Source organism: Limulus polyphemus, unplaced genomic scaffold (assembly GCF_000517525.1).
Source record: "Limulus polyphemus unplaced genomic scaffold, Limulus_polyphemus-2.1.2 Scaffold1483, whole genome shotgun sequence".
Taxonomy (NCBI): Eukaryota; Metazoa; Arthropoda; class Merostomata; order Xiphosura; family Limulidae; genus Limulus; species Limulus polyphemus.
In genome coordinates, this window is record NW_013667093.1 from 186,181 (window position 1) to 207,245 (window position 21,065).

General features: G+C 33.1%; 1 long non-coding RNA gene across 11 annotated transcripts in view; it reads left to right on the plus strand.

Moving 5' to 3' along the window:
• Positions 1-21,065, plus strand: part of LOC106463789 — a 58,032-nt gene that overhangs the window by 4,830 nt on the left and 32,137 nt on the right. For 8 of the 11 annotated variants that reach the window (XR_002611563.1, XR_002611564.1, XR_002611561.1 and 5 more), the window contains exon 2: positions 20,019-20,188. This is a non-coding gene — a long non-coding RNA (uncharacterized LOC106463789). Of the gene's footprint in view, positions 1-5,951; positions 6,009-10,769; positions 10,898-14,961; positions 15,045-20,018; positions 20,189-21,065 lie in introns of those variants that run through there. The other 3 variants (XR_002611566.1, XR_002611567.1, XR_002611568.1) reach the window with 3 other exon arrangements.

Consider the following 21,065-nt stretch of genomic DNA (forward strand, 5'->3'; position numbering starts at 1 on the left):
TCCTTTATCTTCTACTTCTGCTGTACCGTACACTCCGCCTTCGGTCCGTACACGCATAGTATACCCGATTCTATCTATCGTCTAATCCATACCACTCCATGATGAATCCTTCTTGTGGCTCCCTTCTGGCTGGCTCAACAATGGATCCTATCCCTTTCCAGGAACTACCTCTCCCTCTCTCCCAGTCTCTCCTTTGGCAACCTCACTCAGGGGTGCATCAGCCATCTGTTCCCATACTCAGGCTTCATGTGTGGATTTTGTGTGGTCCCCCCCCCCCCAGTTCAGGACTATCCACGTGCATAGGATCACTGTTGTCTCATTCTGTCCATTTCTCATCCATGTTTCTGTATCTATCAGTATGGGTGGAGATTATTCTGTTGTTGGTCTATGCAGTATGGATTCTCCCCTTCCTCAAATATCTGATTTTTACATGATTGTTTGACATGGGTCTGTTGTTTCAGCAATTGTGGGCTTTAGGGCAGCCCTGTCATCTACTTCTCCTTTTTTCCATTTTTACTATGTGTTTTCCTCTCCAGTTATTTCCCTTTTATTTTGGTCTGTGCATCTCCATGATCCTCCTTGTGTCACTCAGTTGCCAGACTGAAATTTAAATCTAGTCTTGTGTTCCTTATATCATCTTTTCTTGAATACATATTTCCTTCTCCTTTTGGCTTATGGACGTTGCTTGTCAGACATGTTTGCCACTAACATTCACTGCATTTTTTACCACAAAGCCTATATCCCAACCATTCCTTCTTTCACAAAATATCAGCTGCCCGTGAAGGCAATTTCACTTTCACACCTATTTCCCTTCTTTCCATACCCCATATATATACTCCCGCCCTGACTAGGATCGTCTACTGTGTCCAGTCCATGCTTTACAGTGTGTCATGTGCAGCACCCTTCTGTGACTCTCACTCCATCTCTCCTGAACCTTGCCCATTGTTATGTGTTTCATTCCATTAGATCTGTAACCTCCCAATGTCCTTGGCTGCTCATTTCTTTCATCTTTTGGAGGAGATTATCCAAGCTGGCATGTGGACCACTCACCATACCTTTGTGTCATGCTACTTGCACCATCTAGTGGTTCCCTTCTCAGTTGGGTATTGTCTTCCTCTTGTAGCTGTTCTCCTTACATCAGTACAACTCTAAGTAGGTAAGTTATTTTTATTTAATTTTTTTTTCAGGGGCCTACTTTAAATGTTTTGGATCCCTCTCTGTGGCGAGTGGTGCCTGTCCAGGTTTATTATCATCTAAAATCCACACTTTGTCATCTCTAAAGTCTTATCACACTCACTGTTGGGATGGGGTGTTCCACAAGACTGCTTGCAGGTTCTTCCTCACAGTATATTGCATTACAAATATGTTTGTACCAGACAAACCACTCATGGACTAACATGAGTAAAATAGAAAGATATTGCTGCTCATCTCTTAACGTTCCTTTGTTTGCCAGTATTGGGAATAGTCTGCATTTCAAAATAGTGTTTCATGGTCACACATTGCACTTTCTCCAGTGAGGCATTTCTTTGGACTGTCCAACACATCCCTCCCCTTCTCCCAGTAGAGTATGGGTGTCCTTATCACATACCAGCTCCTAGCTGCTGGGGTATTGGATCATGGAGGAATTCTCCTGAGTGTGCACAGTTCTACTCAGTCGAGAGTAAGGCAGTAGCATTCTACTTGTGTAGAAGATGTGACTATCCTCCTGCTGCGGATCTGATGTTTTATTCCAGGTGCTGCTAGTCTGGACTGGATTATTTCATCAGTTTTGCAGTTTGCCTTCCTGTTGGGAACCCTCGCTCCTACTACTGCCTTGATGTTGGTACCTCGGCAACTGGTTTTGGTTGGAGCTGGACCAGCCAACATAAGTCCTCACGTGTGAGTGGGCCAGGAACTTCCTCCTATCACAGACTGGATGTTATATCTCCAGTGTTGATTGGTTTTGAGCTGGAATTGACTCTCCATGTTGCATTTCTTACTTTCTGATGTCATCAGATGTACATTCCTAGGGTTTCTTGCTGCAACTTGTGCTGGATTTGTTCTTGAACCTGAGGTGAATGGTTAAGGAATCTCCTACCATGAACCTGTTGAGTTCTTCTTGGTGCCACTGGTCTGAACTGGAGTTGACCTCTCACTTATGGTCTGACACACCTAGCCACTCTACACACATTTCTCTTCCTTGGGAATTTGGAATTGTTACCTTCATCTGCCTTTTGATTCTGACACCACATCTATTGGCTCCACTTGGGCAAAAAATATACCTGGTTCAGTCTCCCATGAGTATGTTTCCTTTCCATAGAGAGGGCACATTCCATGGATGCTTGTCAGATGCTTTGATGCAGTATGATCTTATCCTACCCCTGCATGGATGTTTGTTCCCAGTGGGATGGGTTTTGGATGTAGTTGACTTGCCATGTATAGTCTGTTGTGCCCTAGCCACTCTACATTTAGGGGCACATCCTTTTAATCTTACCTACTTTTATGTTTTCTGAGATTGAGTTTCATAAGTGTTGTATGGTTTGGATCCCTATCCTGCCATAGTTCTCTCCCTCTTGGATGTGTTTCTCCATTTTTCCACCTATATATGTGACATCTGGATGAAGAGTATACCTGGTTCAGAAGTGGTGCAGTCTTTCACATCAGATCTTTGATTCCAAAGATCTTCTCATAGGGAGTGTCCTTTGGACACTTTTGAAGGATGCTTTTTTCTTTCCCTCGCATTGGACCCTCCACCTATTCGGTGTGGGATTCTAGTTATTTATGTGAACAGAGGTAATGCACCATATTGGAAGTTATAATTTTCCTATACTGAAAGTGTATTTCCTCCCCACGGAAAACGGGTGCTTCCATTTTCTGCCAAAATGCGAAGTAATAGTTTGGTAGAATTGAATAGATGGAGTCACATGCATCAAGAAAGTATATTGGTGGAGGGTTGTCGCACGATGATTTGCATAAGAGACACATTGCAATCAGTCAATTCCAGATGGGTGGGAATGTCAAGGCTTGTGGTATGCACAAAACTTTTTTGCATATAGAGGGCAGCACTGAATGAGAATAGCTATTTTTGTGAAAGGAGGTAAGTACTTATCTGAAATATATTTTCAGTATAGGAAAATTATAACTTTTATTAAAAAAAAATCTCATTTGGCAAGCCAATATATGGTATGAATTCCCAGTTTAATGTTTCTGGCACGGAGGCAAAGCAGGTCTTTCGTATCCCATCCTCTGATACCTAGCACTCTTAACATAGTGAGATGGTGACATATATTCGGTCCGGTGGGGTTTTTCCAGAGGACTCTGAGGCTGCATTTGAGGGCGAGCCTGGATATTCTGGAGAAAATTAAATTCTCTTTTTCATGTGCCTTCCTTTATTCTGTTGGCTTTTCAGGAGGCCACTTTGGGATCAGCCACCCCTTTGGCTCCTTTTCTTCAGTTAGTCCGTCGAGTGTGTGATGTTTTAGGTCTTTCCCTGGTTGCTTTGGAGCCTGCATCTCCCTTGAGGGCAGAAAGGTCTGAGAGTGAATACTTAGTTCTTCCTCCATCTAATGATATTGCTGTTAATGCAGGGGGGTTTACTGCTCATTTACATGAAGGGACAGCTATGCCTTTTCTTCCACAGTTATTGGAAATACATGATTTAGCTTACCACCATTAGGTGGATGCGTATTCAGGCTCTCAAAGAATACACCTGCTCCTGGAAATTTGGTGTTCTAGAATGGAGTCTGCAGTCAACCTGAATAGATCACAACTTTCTAGGATTAGTCTCACTCTATATACAGTGCTAAGATATTTATTATCTCTCCATCTTTTGTCGGAAGACTCTCAGGATCACCACGTCAATTTGACGATGAGTTGGGACCATTATTAGCATGCACATTGGTTTGATTGTCAGTTTCTGAATTCATCCCTGTTGTCATTAGTTCCACCCTTGTTCAAAGGTCCTGACCCCCGACATCAGCCCCTCAGTCCATTGGTACCTAGAATAGATTTTGTCCATATCCACAAGGTTCCTCTGCTAAGTCGGAATGCTGCCAATGGCAGCAGCGACTATTGTATGCCTTTGAGATTTGTGGGGACTCAGCTCCAAGATTTCTTGATGTGTGGAAAACTTTAACCACAGATCCATTGGCACTACAGGTCCTTCAGTCAGGATTAGCCATTCAGTTCACATCTTCACAACCATTATTCACCCAACCTGTAGTGTTTCCGTTACCCAAATGAATTACAGTAACTTGCGCCACAACTGCAACTTAAGTGAATTGCACACAGAATACAAGCACAATAGTAATATAGAGAAGATAGTTCGACTTGTCAACTGAAATTCTAAAGTAATTGAATAGGCCTAAGTAAACTTTTGATAAGAAGAAGAGAACTATATATGTAGTGTTAATGATATGCTTATAATCTCTATGGTATGATTAATTTGTTGTACATACGTTTAACTTGTTCTGAATATATATAGTATTTTGAAAACAAGTGAAATGTGTGCTGTTTATTCATCATTGAATTTATCGCTAACAAGCCACGGACACCTACTGTAGAAGAATCCTAAGCCCAACAACAACACAGTATATATATTTATACTATTAAGAAGTATAAGTAAACCTTTTCTTTTGACAAATTAAAAAATAATAATATATCTTAAATTCTAACAGTATCATACAATAAATTTTGGCTTATTTCATACAGAAAATCATAATTTCACCTGGGTGGTATCTGAATGTTTCAATTGCATCTATTCTGCTTTCCCAATCTAGTATCACTTATGAGTTATGTTGTTAGTGTACTAACATGTTTCATTAAAACTGACCAATGATGCATAGATTCATTAATAAAAACATACATTTTATGTAAGAAACAACAAAAAAAAAGGATACCGCATCCTTTGATGACATAACAGTGTTATTGACAACTAGTTTTATTGTATGAGCATGGCATGGACATTACCTGTATTAATTCATTCTGTATATTTTTACCTAAATAATGATTATGAAGCTTTTGTATTTTTATTCTTCGTACGTGTTCTGCTATAACATATTCAAATTACACTACCAGTTTTACTAACTTGAGATAATTTCCATTATTATTATTTTTATCATTTTGCTGCATTGCATCAATTGCTTTATTGGTATTAAATCTTATCAATAATTATATCAATTTTTGATGTGACTGAAGGTGCATTTTTGAAGTTTTTTGTCCCTTTAAGGCTTGGTGCAAATTTTTCCAGTCATTATCACCAGAATCAAAGGTGGCAACTTTTGTGATATTTAACTGTTTGCAACAAAAACAAAATACTGCATATTTCTCTTTGAATAAACTGGCCATGTATAGTTTACCTCTTCTCCATCTGTTAGATGCATTTTTTTGTTTGCCATAGTCAATTGATGGTTAAACTTGACTTAGCTGATCCCTTTTTAATTATTAAAATTTGTAATGAATCTGTAAGGGTTCTTACCTAAGTAGTAGGATTGGAAATATTTTCAATATTGTCACACATATCATCAATTTCTGAATCCATAATGATGATAACTTCAATTTCTTTATCAGATACAGCTGTATCAGACAATCTCATTTGTTTACAAAGTCATAAACTAGAAAATCAGATCCACTTGCTATGCCCACCTGTCACATCCACTCTTTCACAAATTGCAAAAAGTCTTCTCTTGTGTTATTATTATATTATTTATAACTAATAGAAACGCAAAGTTTGAATCTATCAAATGATGTATAGTGCTATGTTGTTTTCAATACAGAGTATTGTCAGTTTCATCTTCAGTTTGAAAATTTATCTTGTGGTGTTCAGATTGAGCAGTAATGGGAATTAATTCAAGCCCCTCTAATCTTAGTTAGAAAGTAAGTTAAATAATGATTGTTGTAGAACATTTTTTGCTTTGTATTCTTAGGTGCATTGTGTAAGTAATTAAAAATTTATGTACTAGTACCATCATTATAAAAAAGTAGGCTTAGACTTCACCAGTAACTGACAGCAAGAAAACAGGAGATCAAAGGTAAGTACTGTGTTTCTTGTTTTTCATGTTGTTCTTTATCTATGGTTATAAAAGTAACTAAAAGGTAAAAATTAGAAACTTATTAGGTGAGATTAGGTAAGATAATAATAAAAAAAAATCCTCACGAAGTATGCTCTCGAGCAGTTTGTGCATTACATCATTCAATAGGTTAACATTAGCTACATGTTTTCCTGGTTATTTACACTTTGTATGGCAAGATTAGTAGTTAGGCACAGTTCAAGGAACAATAAAACAGTGAAATTAAGTATAAATATATGTAGACTGCTATGAGTCTTAAGCTATTTAGGATAAACATTTATTGTTTTCTGTTACAATCTGCAACCAATTTTAGAAAGAAAAAAGATAATTCAGATTTATTTAGTATTTTTTATGGTGGTTATAAAATTGGTCAAATACCAAGTTTGTATAAAGTTAGGATAGAGAAAATAACAGATAAAATATAAAGTTTTATTGAAAAATAACATTTGATATTTATTTAAGAGGTTTTAAAGTTTCACAAATGAATTTAAAAATTTTCAGATGAAGAAAAGTATTTCTAATTTTAACATGAAATCACTTTGCACTTGGAGCTGTCAACACTGTGACTCCATATATTCATGGACATATCTTTAGTAAAAGTACTTAATTAAACAATCTGATTTTTTGCATACTTGTACTGTTTACTGAAAGCTTCCAAATTTTGTAAAGACAGACAAAACACATTCAAAATTATAGTATGGATGCTTATGTTGTGGTTACAAAGTCTGTATGGAAAGAGTTAAACAGCATCCTCTAAAAATGATGTTGAAAATTATGGCAGAATTCTTGTTGATACTTGTTTGAATATTAAGCTTAATAATGTTTTTATATAGTTGAAACATACAACAAACCACAATATAAAGTGATGGAAAATAACATTAAATATTTCAGTTTTCATTTACTCAAACATAGAGAGAGCATGTAACATAGTTTAAAATTTTGTTAGTTTCCAAGAATTAAAAATATGATATCTTTATATGATGATAACTTCAAGAAAAACATCGTGCTCTAATATTTACCAGTTTTTAGTTTTGAGTGTAGCCTGTGACATATATAGTCACTGATAGGATTAACAGAAGCAATGACACAAATGCATAGCAATGCCTGTTATTATTTACTATGTTTTTGTGTAACTTATTCATTTTTTTGCAAATGTTTTAGAAAAGTCTCATACACTTGTATTTTACATTAAGTATTTTGAAATTCACATTGTACCATATCTTAAGATAATCAATTGTATGCAGCCTTTTTGGAGATTGTGTTGTGTTAAATGTTGGAACAAATTATTCATCACCTTAAATATTAGAAATAAAGGCTCAGTTAATACAAATTCATTATTTTTCTTTAATGGGGGGTTTGTTTTCCTGTAGGTTTACTTCATTATCATAAGTTGACAATAACCTTCAGTGCTGAATCAAACTAGATATAGTTGTGTATAGAATCTTGTGAATATAGATTTTGCACTAAATTGCCATACTGTATTAGCAAACATTAAACAGGATCAATACAACTTCAGTTTCTTTAGCATTTACTAATGTAGTTTTTACTAGATTTTAGTTCTGTTGATCTTGACATACTTCTTAGCATAATTATAAATTTCAGGTTTATTTAGCTGTTAAATTTTATGATTATTTTATAAATACCCAGAGACTTGAAGATCCTGGAAAATAAAAGTAATTGTGAAAAACAGGCAAATTTTCTGTGAAAAGTGAACTTTTCTATATATAGTTTAACAAGTGGCAGACAGTTATTACTAAAATTCTCAAATCTTCATAATTTGTAATGTCACACAAAGAGTTAAGATATTGATATATATTACTGTTAAGATTAATAAGCCTCCTTTTTTTACCATTATTATGCACTGGATTAAAAATACAGTAAAAACGAAAGCATAGCAAATGTTCTTTTAATCCATAAAAAAACAAGGAAATGCTCTCAAACCTTGTTCTAATAAAATGTAGAAACCTTTATTTTTCACCACATATCTTACAGTTTTCTAGATTAATCAGTGGCATGTTTCAAAAAGCTAATGAATTTGTTTAGAGCTGAATAATTATGAAAACTAACATTTTTATAACTAATAAAATGAAATTCCTTTAACCAGAAACTACCACCAGCTAGTTACTAAAAAGAAAAAAGTAGAGAACCTATAATATGGAATGTGTGGCTTATAATCTTAGGTGCATTGTAGGAGTTTGTACAAGCATTTAACTTTCAGTATTGCTTTTTTAATTTAGATTCTGTTTTAAACTGAAAGTTCAAAGAAGAAAAGCCAATTATTTGTGGTAATCATGAATAAATTTATAGTTGTGCACAAAATATTTTACAATAAATTTTACAAAGGAATTGTTTTTAATCTCAAAATGAGTTTTATGTTGCATAAATTATGTTTGTGTACATGCAGATACCACAACTGGTAATGATTTAAATAACTTATCATGCATAGCATACTCAGAAAGAATATATACATGAATATGTAATTTTATCATTTGTTCAGACAATCTACTCAGTAAACAACTTGGACAACTAGTATATTTTAGGAACTGTCTAACTTACCTAATCAAGTATCACAATGACCATGTCCTTCCCAAAGCTCTACGCCTCAAATTCTCTTCACTACTACATGGTCAAGAAAGTGACAGAATAATGAAAAATAAGTTCCCATTAAATCCTGCAAGCCACCATTTTTGCATGTAAACAAAAATGCACCCAGATTTCTAGTCAAAAAGGCAGAAAGATACTTTTCAACAAACTAGATGAAGAAGACAAACATTTGGTTCTTCAGTTTCGCAACCAACACTTCAAAAAGATTTTTATACACAATAAACATGACCGGGGTAAAAAAGTTTGATCTTCTCACCAAATGATGAGGATCACAACCATTTGTCCACTGTAGTCAGTTTTGGCTCAAGACCAACTAAACTTGGCCCTCAACTTTGCCACTACTCTAAACTCAGTACCAGCCCTAGAACTTGCTGCCAACATTGGGAATGATACCTAAAAACATCATGAAGAACAGTGTAACCTTTGGAGATAGAAGTTTTTTGAACTCTACATATCACTTCCTAAGAAAAGATAAAACACTAAACACTCGTACCAGGCACAATTATAGATTTAATAACCATCTGTGCTAATAACCTATATTATTAAATTCATGATTCCTTTTTTGAACAAATGGTTTAGAAATAGGTTCTTCACTCTCATTACTTTACAGTGAAATTTACATGGAGAAATTCAAACTTTCAGTTCCAAATTCTTTTCTTATATGAAACTGTAGAATTGTTACATTGAATATACTTTTGTGATCTGGGAATGTGGAGAAAAAACAGCTACAGATCAGAACTCTACCCATTTTAGATGTTCTTGTTCACAAAGAAGACTCATCTTACTACCTCTGTTTACAGGAAACCAACACACATGTAAAGGTATCTTCACCTCCAATCTAATCATCCTCAGGCCACCAAAAGTGGTATAATATCTTGTCTAGTTAACTCTATGTATACAGGCTCAATTATTTTAACCAACTTTGCAATCACTAGGTAATCATGAAAGTATACATACCATAACTTTTAATGTAGAAAGTGTATTTTAATGCAATTTGATAAGCTTTTAGTAAACAGTACAGTTCTTTTTTTTTAATTAAGTATTTTTACTAAAGATTGTCTGTGAATTTATAGTCAAAGGCTGACTCGTATTCTGACTAATCTGAGTGCAAAGTGATTTTCAGGTTAAGATGAAAAATATTTTTTTCACTTTAAATTGTTCAAATTGTACTTGCATAACCTCTAAAACCTCTTTTTTTTTAACAGTAAAACTTTATTACATTTTCTCTATTTTAACTATGTAGATTCAATCCATTTGATCAACCTTGTAACCACCACATCAATACAAAATATAAATTACCGCTTTTCTTTTTTATTCCAGAATGACTGGACATTGTAACAGTCAAGTACATACTTTTTTCTTACAGTCAAAGCTAATATATTTTTCATTTAGTTTTATTTCTTTAGAGTTGCACTTAGACCCTCTCAGACTATAGTGACAGCTATTTATGATGATGGACTGCACACTATTGCTTTTGCTTTACAAATGCTATCATCGATCACAAGTGCTTTGTTTATTTAAGTTTTTTATGTAACATAATAAGTTTCTAATTTGGAATTTTAGTTACTTTTATAACAAAAAGGGAAAAGTATACAGAAAAACCAAGAAATTTAGTATTTCCATCTGAAACTTTGTCATTTTCGAGATTTCGTACTTGTACAAATAGAAGTCGATATCAAAGATTAGCCCTAATTCTTAGTAATGAGAATGTGGTCTCAGAAATTTTTTTTTTCTAAATTTAAATATGCACTTTAGAATATGAACTATTTCCAATCATATAAAATTTAATTTATCTGGCTTTCTAACTAAGCTAAAAATGCCTTAAATATTTTCCATAGCTGGTGAAGGAGAATTCCAAAAGTGTCAAACAAAGAAAACCATATCATAATGCTCAAATCTGCTTATTCTAATGGGCTGAAGCCCTGTAGTTGTCAGTAAAGTGAAATGTTTGCTTGCTTTTCGCTAGAAATTATCCAGTAGCAAATTTTAGAGAGAGTTTATGAACATTTTTTAAAATGGATTTTTCTATGAGAGGCATGGCATGTGGCCTTCAGTTTATTATTTATAACTCCATAAACCGAGAAGCTTAGATGCTATGAATTAACATTTTATTTTTAGCTTGGGAACATCTAATCTGTGTGTGTGTGTGTGTATACTTCCCTGGAAACATAGAAAATTGTATAGGGGTGGAAAGAAAATCCAAATTGAGCAGTTTGCAGTGAAGAAATATCATGTGATACAGAAAAGTAAAGATTGGGAATTTATCTGTATATTTCCTTTTGAAATTTAAACTTATATAATATGACAATTTGAATTTATACTGTTTGGTTATCAAATTTATTGACATACATTGGTAATAAAGTGATTTAATTAAATTTTGAATGCTATTCATTAAAAAAGTCTTGTGCACTTTAACCTATAAAAACTGAAACACTTCAAGACTGTCTTAACAGCATCATTAAAAAACTTGCAGGCCTTCCAAAACTCTAAGCTGGAGCCTTGTGCAAGAAGAACTAAACATTTCATCTCAAAACTCAATTATAATATACTAAAAACTCTGTGAAAAATTTCAAGTACAAGTTTACTTTAAATGTGGATCAACCCTTCATAACATACTTTCCTCTACAAAACAACCCATAGATCTTCTGATTACTGAAGGAATTGTGTATGAACCATAATGGAGCTGTGGAAAGTCATATATTGGAGAAACTGGGAGACATTTAGGACAGTTGTATTAATACAAAGACCTAGTTTGCCTTATGAACACAGATACTTCATTTATTGCTAAACATGCCATTGATACTGGACACCAAACTGACTAGAATAGCTGTAAAATAGTTGACAAATAAAACAAGAAAACTAAGGACTGTTTGTACATTAAAAACAGAAAACTAGCTCTCAACAGACTTATTTCTTTCTTTCTTTTAATGTGACAGGTGTTTAGTTTTAGAGGGAAAGAAACTTTTCCCAACCTGGGTGTTCAGGGATATTGATATCCCCCTTTTGCACTGCTCATGCAAATTATGTACATAAAATATACTTTTAATAACTATACTAACCAGGGGGTTTCTGATTAATAGTTCATGGATTTGGATTCTTGAACTTGGGAGAGTTCTAACATTTTAATCATGATTAAAATTAAAAGGGAGAACTGGCATCAGGCAAAGTGAAGGTCGAGGCTGTCATCCTGGAGTTTAACAATTTTAGACAAAGATAATAGGCCCATAGTCAAGGTCACAAGTTGACAGAGATCTATAAACCCAGTGCTCTGGCTGAGATCAGTGTGTGTGTGTGTGTGTGGGGGGTGGGGGGGGGTAACTAGATTACCCTGAGAAAACGCCACTTTCACAGGACAGGAAACAGACACGGGTTTAGAAATTAGCAATTTGTGGATTCAGCTATTCAAAAACCAGCCAATCAGATTTCAGCATTCTTGAAGCTCTGAACCAGTAATACTAAAGGACCAAAGAACCGGTTAGAAATACATATGCACTATGCTGCACAGCCCTCTATCTCAACCATGTAACCTAATTTTATACATAAGACACTGAAAGAGTAGGGACATGACAAAGATTAACATTAGAGTATCAAAATATTTCTCCATTTATTTGTTTCAACTATATCAAATTATGTTCATGTGGTATAGAGAAGAGTGTCTGTTATTTCAGTTTGTTTATACAGTTATTACTGTAAGCATCATCCATTTTCTGTAGTTTCTAGACAACATATCCACTTAATCATTTTTGGACAGAGTTTGTACACACCCTGGAATTCCTGGAAAATCCTGGAAAAAATTTTGATGCTGGAAAGTGCTGAAAACTCCTGGAAATGTGCTGGTATTTGTATAGTTGTGTAACAAAGAATATTTATTTGGTTTTTCTTCACAGATACAAAATAAAAATGGTACACTAGTTCAAGATTCTTTGGTAATCGTGCCAGTTGGCCTGCTACATGCAGTAGGGGCTGATAGATATTTCCTGGTCCACTGGTTGTATGTTCCCAGTTTAACTTGACTGCTGGTGTGCATTCATACTAGAACTCTTGCAAATGGCACTGTGCTCATGTTGATCTTTCATGCATGTCTTTGGACCTTAAAATTATGATGCTGAAATATTGTGGACACTGAAAACTGTGGCATCAAATTGTTCATATAATTCATGCAGTGGTTTACTAAACATGTTTAAATCTATGTTTCCAAATAGTACAACTGCTCAAACCTTTGCATTGTCAGAAAAGAAGTGTTCCTACATGACACAGTTTGGATTGGCTTCTTATTTCAGAAGTTTATTAAAAGAGCAAATACTAATGAAGAAAAGTAGAGACTTTGTATTATTATTTGATGTGTCAATAAACAAAGTTACAAAGAGAAAACAACTTGATGAGCATATGAGGATGTGAGATAATGACAGATAGTTACACCTTAACTGACATATGAGTTTCTTGGACATGCCACAGCAAATGAAATGATATCTTGTTTTCTTTCAACCATGGAATAGAGCAGCTAAAGGGAAGTCTATCCTCTCTTCTCCAGTTGTCCATGGATGGTCCAGCTATAAATTAGAAGTTTCAAGCAGATTTCCAATCACAGTTGGAAAAAGATCATCACACAAAATTGATGGACATTGGAAATTGTGGCTTACACATCATACATGGAGCTTTCAAATATGGAGTAGCTGAATCGCAGTGGAATGTATCACAAATCTCAGCAAACTTTAGTGGTTATTTAAAGATACACCAGCTAGAAGAGAGAATTATACCAAACTTACAGGCATTGACATATTTCCTATGAAGATTTTTTGGCATAGATGGCTAGAAAATCTGATGGTGACAAAGAGAGCATTCTTGGTCTGGCCAAATATTAAGTTGCATGTACAAGCAGTTGATCATTAGAAATTAACAAACCCAAGGACAAAATCCTTTGATGTGGTCATGTGATGATCCATTGATTATTGTGAAGCTAGCCTTCTTCAAAAGGGTTGCAAAGATAATAATTCACTTTTCACAAGGTATCAGACAGATAGTCCCATGCTACCTTTTATAGCCAAGGACATGGCAGAAATGCTGACTGAGCTAATGGCAATATTCATCAAATGTGAAGAAATTGAGAAAGTAAGTAAAACATGAAGGAAACTTGTTGTTCTTTATGTTGGGAAAAAAGAACTTCAAGTGGCCCACAATAAAATAGATGTGGGCATTGAAATAGAACAGGCACTGAAAACTGCTAATGTATCATCTTTGCAAGGAATGGAACTTAGGATAACATGCAAAGAATTTGCACAAGAAATAGACAGAAACTACAGCTGAAGGCACCAATTAAGTATTTACTGGTGAGGAATCTACAGTATTTAAATGGCAACAGATCCTGATCTATGTGTGTCTCAAATGAAGCAAGAGTTAATTATCTTGTTTGATCATAACAAGATTGCAATAGACAATTTGATGCAACACTATTTGCATTCAGACAGTTTCTTTCTGATAAGGTTCCTAAGCAGAAAATTGCTTTTATGGACTTCAATTCAATTCTGAAAACACAAGCTTGGACACTTTTTTCTGGAATATGTCAAGGTTTTACATATTGTGAGACTTCCTTTGGTTCCATTCCGTGGTCAGGCTAGCATTGAGCAGGGCTTTTCAGTGAACAAAAGCATTGGACAAAGAAAATCTGTCGGAAGGATCATTTGTGGCTCAAAGAATTATAAAGGGACCGTATTCAAACAACTGGGGAAATTCTGAACATACCAATAACCCCAAAGAGGATGGTAGCAGCTTCATCTGCGAAAGCAAAGACTGAAAAGGCAAAATCTTCTGGATGACATTGAAGAGTTGAAGAAAAAGTGAGTAAGACTACAGACTAATAAAGAAGAACTTGAATAAAAAGCAGAGAAAGTAGAGAAAAGTAGAAAGTTGACTCTAAAAACACAGTCAAATAGTCTGAAGAAGACAATAAAATCTAAAACTTGGGAATTAGCTGAGCTCACTAAAGAACTAGACTTGAAACTAAAAGAGCTAAAGAAAAAATAATTGTGCACAAAGTTACGAGTTATGTATTTATCATTAATAGCTGAAAACTAAAGAACACTTATCAGAGCTATGTTTTTTTACTCATTATGGTAATAAAAGTGAATATTTGTTGTCATTTACACATATTTTCTTAATTGCATTATATCTCGCATAATCATTAAAATGTGTCAGTTTATAATAAAGTGTAACTTAAAATGTATATTAGATTCCTTATATATTAAAACATGCACCTAGAAATTTGTATTCGAGGTATTGGAAAAGTCCTGGAATTCTTTTTGGCATTGGCAGTATGAACCCTGTTTGGACCAGTGGACTATCACAATGGAAATACCTAATCATATTGCATGAAGTTTAGTACAGATTTTCTAAACGGTACCTATTTTAGCTTAACAAATTCATATCATTTGATTTAATATTTGTCATTTTTAGGTTGTGAAACTTCCAATTCTTGTTGAGACACTGTTTTAAAAAGATATATTAAATTTTATCTGGCAGGTGGTAGCACTGTCTATGTAGGGATAACTCAGATTGTTCTTTGAAATGGTATTTTAAATATATTTTCAATAGATTATCAAACTTTACAATACTAGATATTTTACCTTTTATAACAATATATATGTAATTACTGAGTCAAATTCTGGAAATCTCTAAATATCATAGCAAAAAGTTTGAATTTCTTGTTCTTCTTTATTCTGCATCTTTTTTGTATTACATGATAATGCAAAAACCAAAACAGTTTTGTTAACCAATTTCACTGAGGTGACAGTTTCACGTGGAGTATCTGCTTTTATAAGTATTATTAAGAACTAATAGCAATAAAAATCAACAACATAATTCTAGTGTAAATGGTGTTATCATTACCCCTTGAAGCTAGTTTTCTTAGAGAAATATGGTGTTTCTTTAAAAAGCTTTAAGTACAGGGTGATAAAGGAACTACCAGCCAGTAATAAATAAAGGATGAATATTACTGTTGTTAGAACATGGTTATAAATACAACCTTTCTATGTCTATTGAAATGCTGCATTAAAAAAAACAAGCAAAGAAAAAAAACTTTTCAAAAAAGAAAATAAATATATGGATGGTTAATATCAGTTGTTCAAAAACAATGCATACAAGACAGTAGGGATTGTATTTGTGTCATCCCTACATAATAGCACAGGCAAGAATTAACATATAGCGAATAGCAATATATATAACTATTCAATCACAGTTGAGTTTAATTTATCCTATATTTGGCTGTTAACATTCTAATACTCTATGTGCCTGTGCTATTATGTAGGGATTATGCAAATGCCATCCCTACTGTCTTGTTTGCATTGTTTTTGAAGGACTGATATTAGCCATCTCTACATTTACTTCCTTGTTTGAAAAGTTTTATCTTTACTTGTGTATTTTTGATCAGAAAAATCCATTCTGTATATGCAGTCATTTTCAATGTTTGGTGTTCATCAAAATATTCTTTTTATATTTTATTTTGCTGATTGGACTATTAATCATAAAGAATTGGGAAGACTGAAAGGTTAATCAGTGATCTAAAACCTCTGTTAAATTTAAATTTTATTACATTGACTTAATTGGACTAAGGTATCATGCTTTTTCCCACCATTATCGGTTTGAATATAAAACATAAAAATATTCAATAGAAAAATAATTTGAGTCACCTGAATATTTTGGTCATTTATTGTCAAAGAAGAAAATTCCCACAGCTTCAAACAGATATAATGTAACAAAAACATTTACAGCAATGAAAAGAACTTTGAAAGAAGCTAAAAATATTCTCAGATATATGGTGTTTTTCTTGTGAATGTTACAGTAGAATCATTTGTTCACCCTATTTAGAACTCTGGTTAGCCAATATGTTGGCAAATCACAAATTACTGCTAAAACCACTTCATTTCTCTGTATTTATGTAAATAAACTAGAATCATTTTTAACCATTTGATCTAGTAGTTAATAATTGTGTTGTAACATAAAAGGGTGGAATCAAAAGGCTGTTGTAATAAACCCACTGAAAGAGGAGAGAAGTCACATGAAAAACAAGACATGAATAATTAAATTTTCATGGGATGGTGGGTTTATAGTAAATATTAACCTCTAATTTGGGATGGGCAGAAAATGTGAAAAAAATGCATTATTTACAGGTGTTCCTTGGAGCTGTGCAGAAATGAACATTGAAACTTTGTTCATTTTTATTTCAGAATTACATTAAATTTATCTTATATATTAATAAAATATTGATTCTAAAAACTTTTGAGTAAACATTTGTTGAAATTAAATTATAGTTTTTACTTGAATTTTAAGATTTGATTTACATGTGTGAACTTGACATTTGAAAGGTACACACTAGTCATTATATGTATAATAATATAAAACAGTTTCTGTAAAAGTAGGAGCTATATTAGTGGTGCCTGCATCCATTTATGCACTTTCATCTACACTGATCTCCACTTCTTATGATAAGGTCTCACTGAAAATAACCTTTGACTACATAAACAGTGCTGGCAGACAAGCCATGTTGATATTTTTGTGGTATTAAGGTACATCGATGTCCAACAGATACCTGCAGTGCACAGTAGATTTAGAAAGTGTTAAGCAGAGAATAATTTCAAACAATAACAACAAAGGGAAAGAAGCAGACACAAGTGAATGGATAAAAATACAAAAACATTATCTCACAGATTATGCTGTGAAACTGGAGTTTTTTACAAGGATGACTGATTTTTATGTTTATTGTGTAGAAACACACTGGCTGCTAAAGCTGTCAGAAGCATATCTACATGAGACAAAAATAGGAATGGGTATGAACCATTCCCTTAGCTAAAGGATTAGAACAAATTCAGGAACTTTATATGTCCTTATACAAGGACACCATTAACTATATGCAAAACACTTGCATGAAATTTAGAAAAGCTGGATCATGTATACATATATTATTTCAAATTAGGGATGGGTGAAATCCAGCAATTCTTTCAACTGTGACATCATCATTTGCTAAACAGCTAGAATTTTGTATTGATTTAAGAGATGCTTTTAAAACATATTGCTTCAGTGAAGTAAAGGCAAGCAAGTATAAGCTCTGTAGAATAACCTACAGTGTTTTGTAACCTTAGCCTTCAGTGAGTTCACAATGACAATAAAAACCTATAAGAAAACTTAAAAATATTCTTAAACACATCTGAGTAGAGACTATTCTTTTTCTAATTAAAGAAATGTAAAACCTAGTAACTTTTAACTGCTTACTGGGCTTAGGGCTGAGCCACATAAGCTTTTTAATGCCATCAGGCTTGGTTGTATATGTAATATAATAATATTACCTATGATAAGTTTGGCTGAGTATATTTCACTACTTTGTTTATCAAGGTTATACAACTGTAAGCTTAACTGTGGTTCAGTTTTATATTCTTTCATGTATCAAAACACACAAAACTTGTTACTCTTGAACAAAGTGAAATTTTAATAAATTATTTTCTGTTCTATCCATGATGACACAGTTTATTGTCGAACACCATGACTTTGTTCTGGGCATGTTTGTTGTGTCCGTATTGCTATGCTAATTAAAGTTTTGCTTGTTGAAGTGCAGCATCGCAACCACAAAATTTCATGCTAACAATGAAGTTGCACCTTCCCCTTTAACAAGCTACTATCACCATCTAACCATGATATTAAAGTTCAGTTAAATAATTTAAACAGTTTTTTGTTATTATTGTTGTTTAGATATAACAGGATATCAATTAAGCCTTGTTTTTTCTCTAATACTTGATGAATCTTTTACCATCACCATTCCAAGAATATTAAGATACTGCTCTAGTAGAATTAGATATAAATATTGTATTAATGGTTTCTATCATTGGCAGATTTTTCTTGATTATTCAGCTATTCCCACTTAATTATAATTAAAGTGATTTATTTTCTTTAACCATAGTGTACAGGGCTATCTCATAAATAAAACTAAACAGTCACATACTTGCAAGCTCTACTTTGTTGACACACAAATTCAAAATGTACAGCAAAGAACTGGCTAACTCACTGACTGATTCTTTATTCAAAATGTACAGCACGGAACTAGCTAACTCACTGACTGATTCTACTTCAAAATGTACAGCACGGAACTGGCTAACTCACTGACTGATTCTAATTCAAAATGTACAGCACAGAACTGGCCAACTCACTGAATGATTCTAATTCAAAATGTACAGCACAGAACTGGCCAACTCACTGAATGATTCTAATTCAAAATGTACAGCACAGAACTGGCTAACTCATTGACTGATTCTATAAATGATCAACTCACTCAGTCACTTTGGTATTTTAATATAATATTTGTTTTATCCCAAGGCTCTATAAAGTTCAAACCATAACATACATGCTGTGTCAAATCTAAACCCACAGGAAATTTCTTGGTGTCATGCTTCATTCCAAAATTCCCCGTAACAAACTAAACAAAATTAATATACCAAAAACATAGTCTAAAACAATATTTTAATAAGTATATTTACAAATGATATGGGATCAAGTACCACAAAAATTTGGAAAATATTATGAACTTTCATTTATCCTTTCTTTTGTTTTGAAAATACATTACAAAATGCTAGATTAAGTTTTAAAATTTTTCTGTGATCAATGTTAGGTTAAGTTTTGACATTTTCAAACACACACTTTTAAGCAGTCCAAAATAAATTAATCTAATTTTCCTAAACTTTTTTTTTATTTGTCTAACATTATATGGTGTAATCTACATAGTCTTATTTATAATATAAATATTTGAAAAATGTAGGAATTTCATGTTTCTGTCTAGTTAGTATTTGCAGGTTTGACCAATCATAGATATAATATGAAAGATATAATAAACTTATGAATCAATTTTTATTATTAGCAAACATGTCAATATTTGTATATGCAAAGCATTCGTATTTCAATGGCAACAGGAAATTCTTAAGGATAGAAAACTTGACATTTATGCGAAAAGTTGTAAACAGCATCCATAACTTTTATATTTATAATGGAAGAATACATAAATCTGCTAGTGTTCTAAAGGCATCTGGTAATTTTTCACTATTTTTCTTGGATTTGATAAAATTTACTAGCTAAGAAAAGGTTTTGTGATAAATGTATTCGTGTATTTACTTAGGTAGGCAGAAAACTACGAATAATTTCCAAAGCTCAAGTGAATTCAGTTTAGTAGGAAAATTAAAAAAGGGATTTCTCGTGTACTTAAGACAAAACTTGTTACTTTAATGAAAAGATTCATAGAGTAACATTAAAGATAACATCTTTCAAATAAAGTTAGATTCTAGTAGTATCTGTAATGATTTAAGATTAACCATTCTCTTTTTTAACTTCTCCAAGGTTATTTATAGATACGTATGCAGAGATATATATATTGGATCCACTGTACATCTTATGAGCTGATAAGAGAGCACTCAGACAGCAGAAATAAGGAAAGTCTCAGAATAGTCTAATGTGTGGAATAGTTGTTGCCAAAACGACTGAATTCTTGATCATCAGTTCAGTGGGAAGTGAGTACCAATTAAGGATCACAGAAAGTTTGTTGATTAAAAAAACTGAAGCAGGTGTCCAAGTGCCCAGAAGCTATTAATTGAATTGTATACCATTTATAACATTGTGTATCAAGAACTGTATATCCTTTAGCCAAAAGTAGGACCTGTTATTATAATGAAATTCAAACAGAAGGAAAATTTATTTTGGTTTGAAATGAATTGTACTACTTTTTTTTGTTTTCAAATGAACAGTGATTTACTATTAAGTTTAACCTTGAGTTCCTGAGACTTGTGAAGATAAAAATGTTTACAGTGTATCTTATTAAATTATCTGTTTAATGTATGTTAGAGGCATTTTATGTGTGAATTTTAATTTATTTATTGAAGAAAAAGAGTGTGTTAGTTTTAAGGACTGTCATTTTGTCATCAAAACACCAGTTGACTTGTAGCATTCTAAGAGTTTAAGGGCTATGTTTTCTGTTTGCAAGGGCCCTAAACAATGTTTAAGGTAAAGTAGAAACCTTAAGTGCTTTAAAGTTGAATCATTTTTGATAGATTTATCAGCTAAGATTGTGATATTGCTATTTTTTGGTTTCTGACTTGAATATTTTTTTAAGGTTACTATGACACTTGTGGAAAAAAATGTTTAAATACTTTTCCAACCATTTACAAACAAACATGTTGTTTTACTTGAAGTTCTACTGATTGAAGATTAAAACACTAATGGTTAAAATTGTTAAAAGAACAACAAAATCAATAACTGAACTAGACTAAACAATGTTATAATTGTGTGTAATTTGTAAAAACAAACATAAATGTATAGTTTGAATTACTTCTATTTTTACTTCACCCCAAATAATTTACTTTTTTGTGTTTTGTACAGATGTCCATGTCA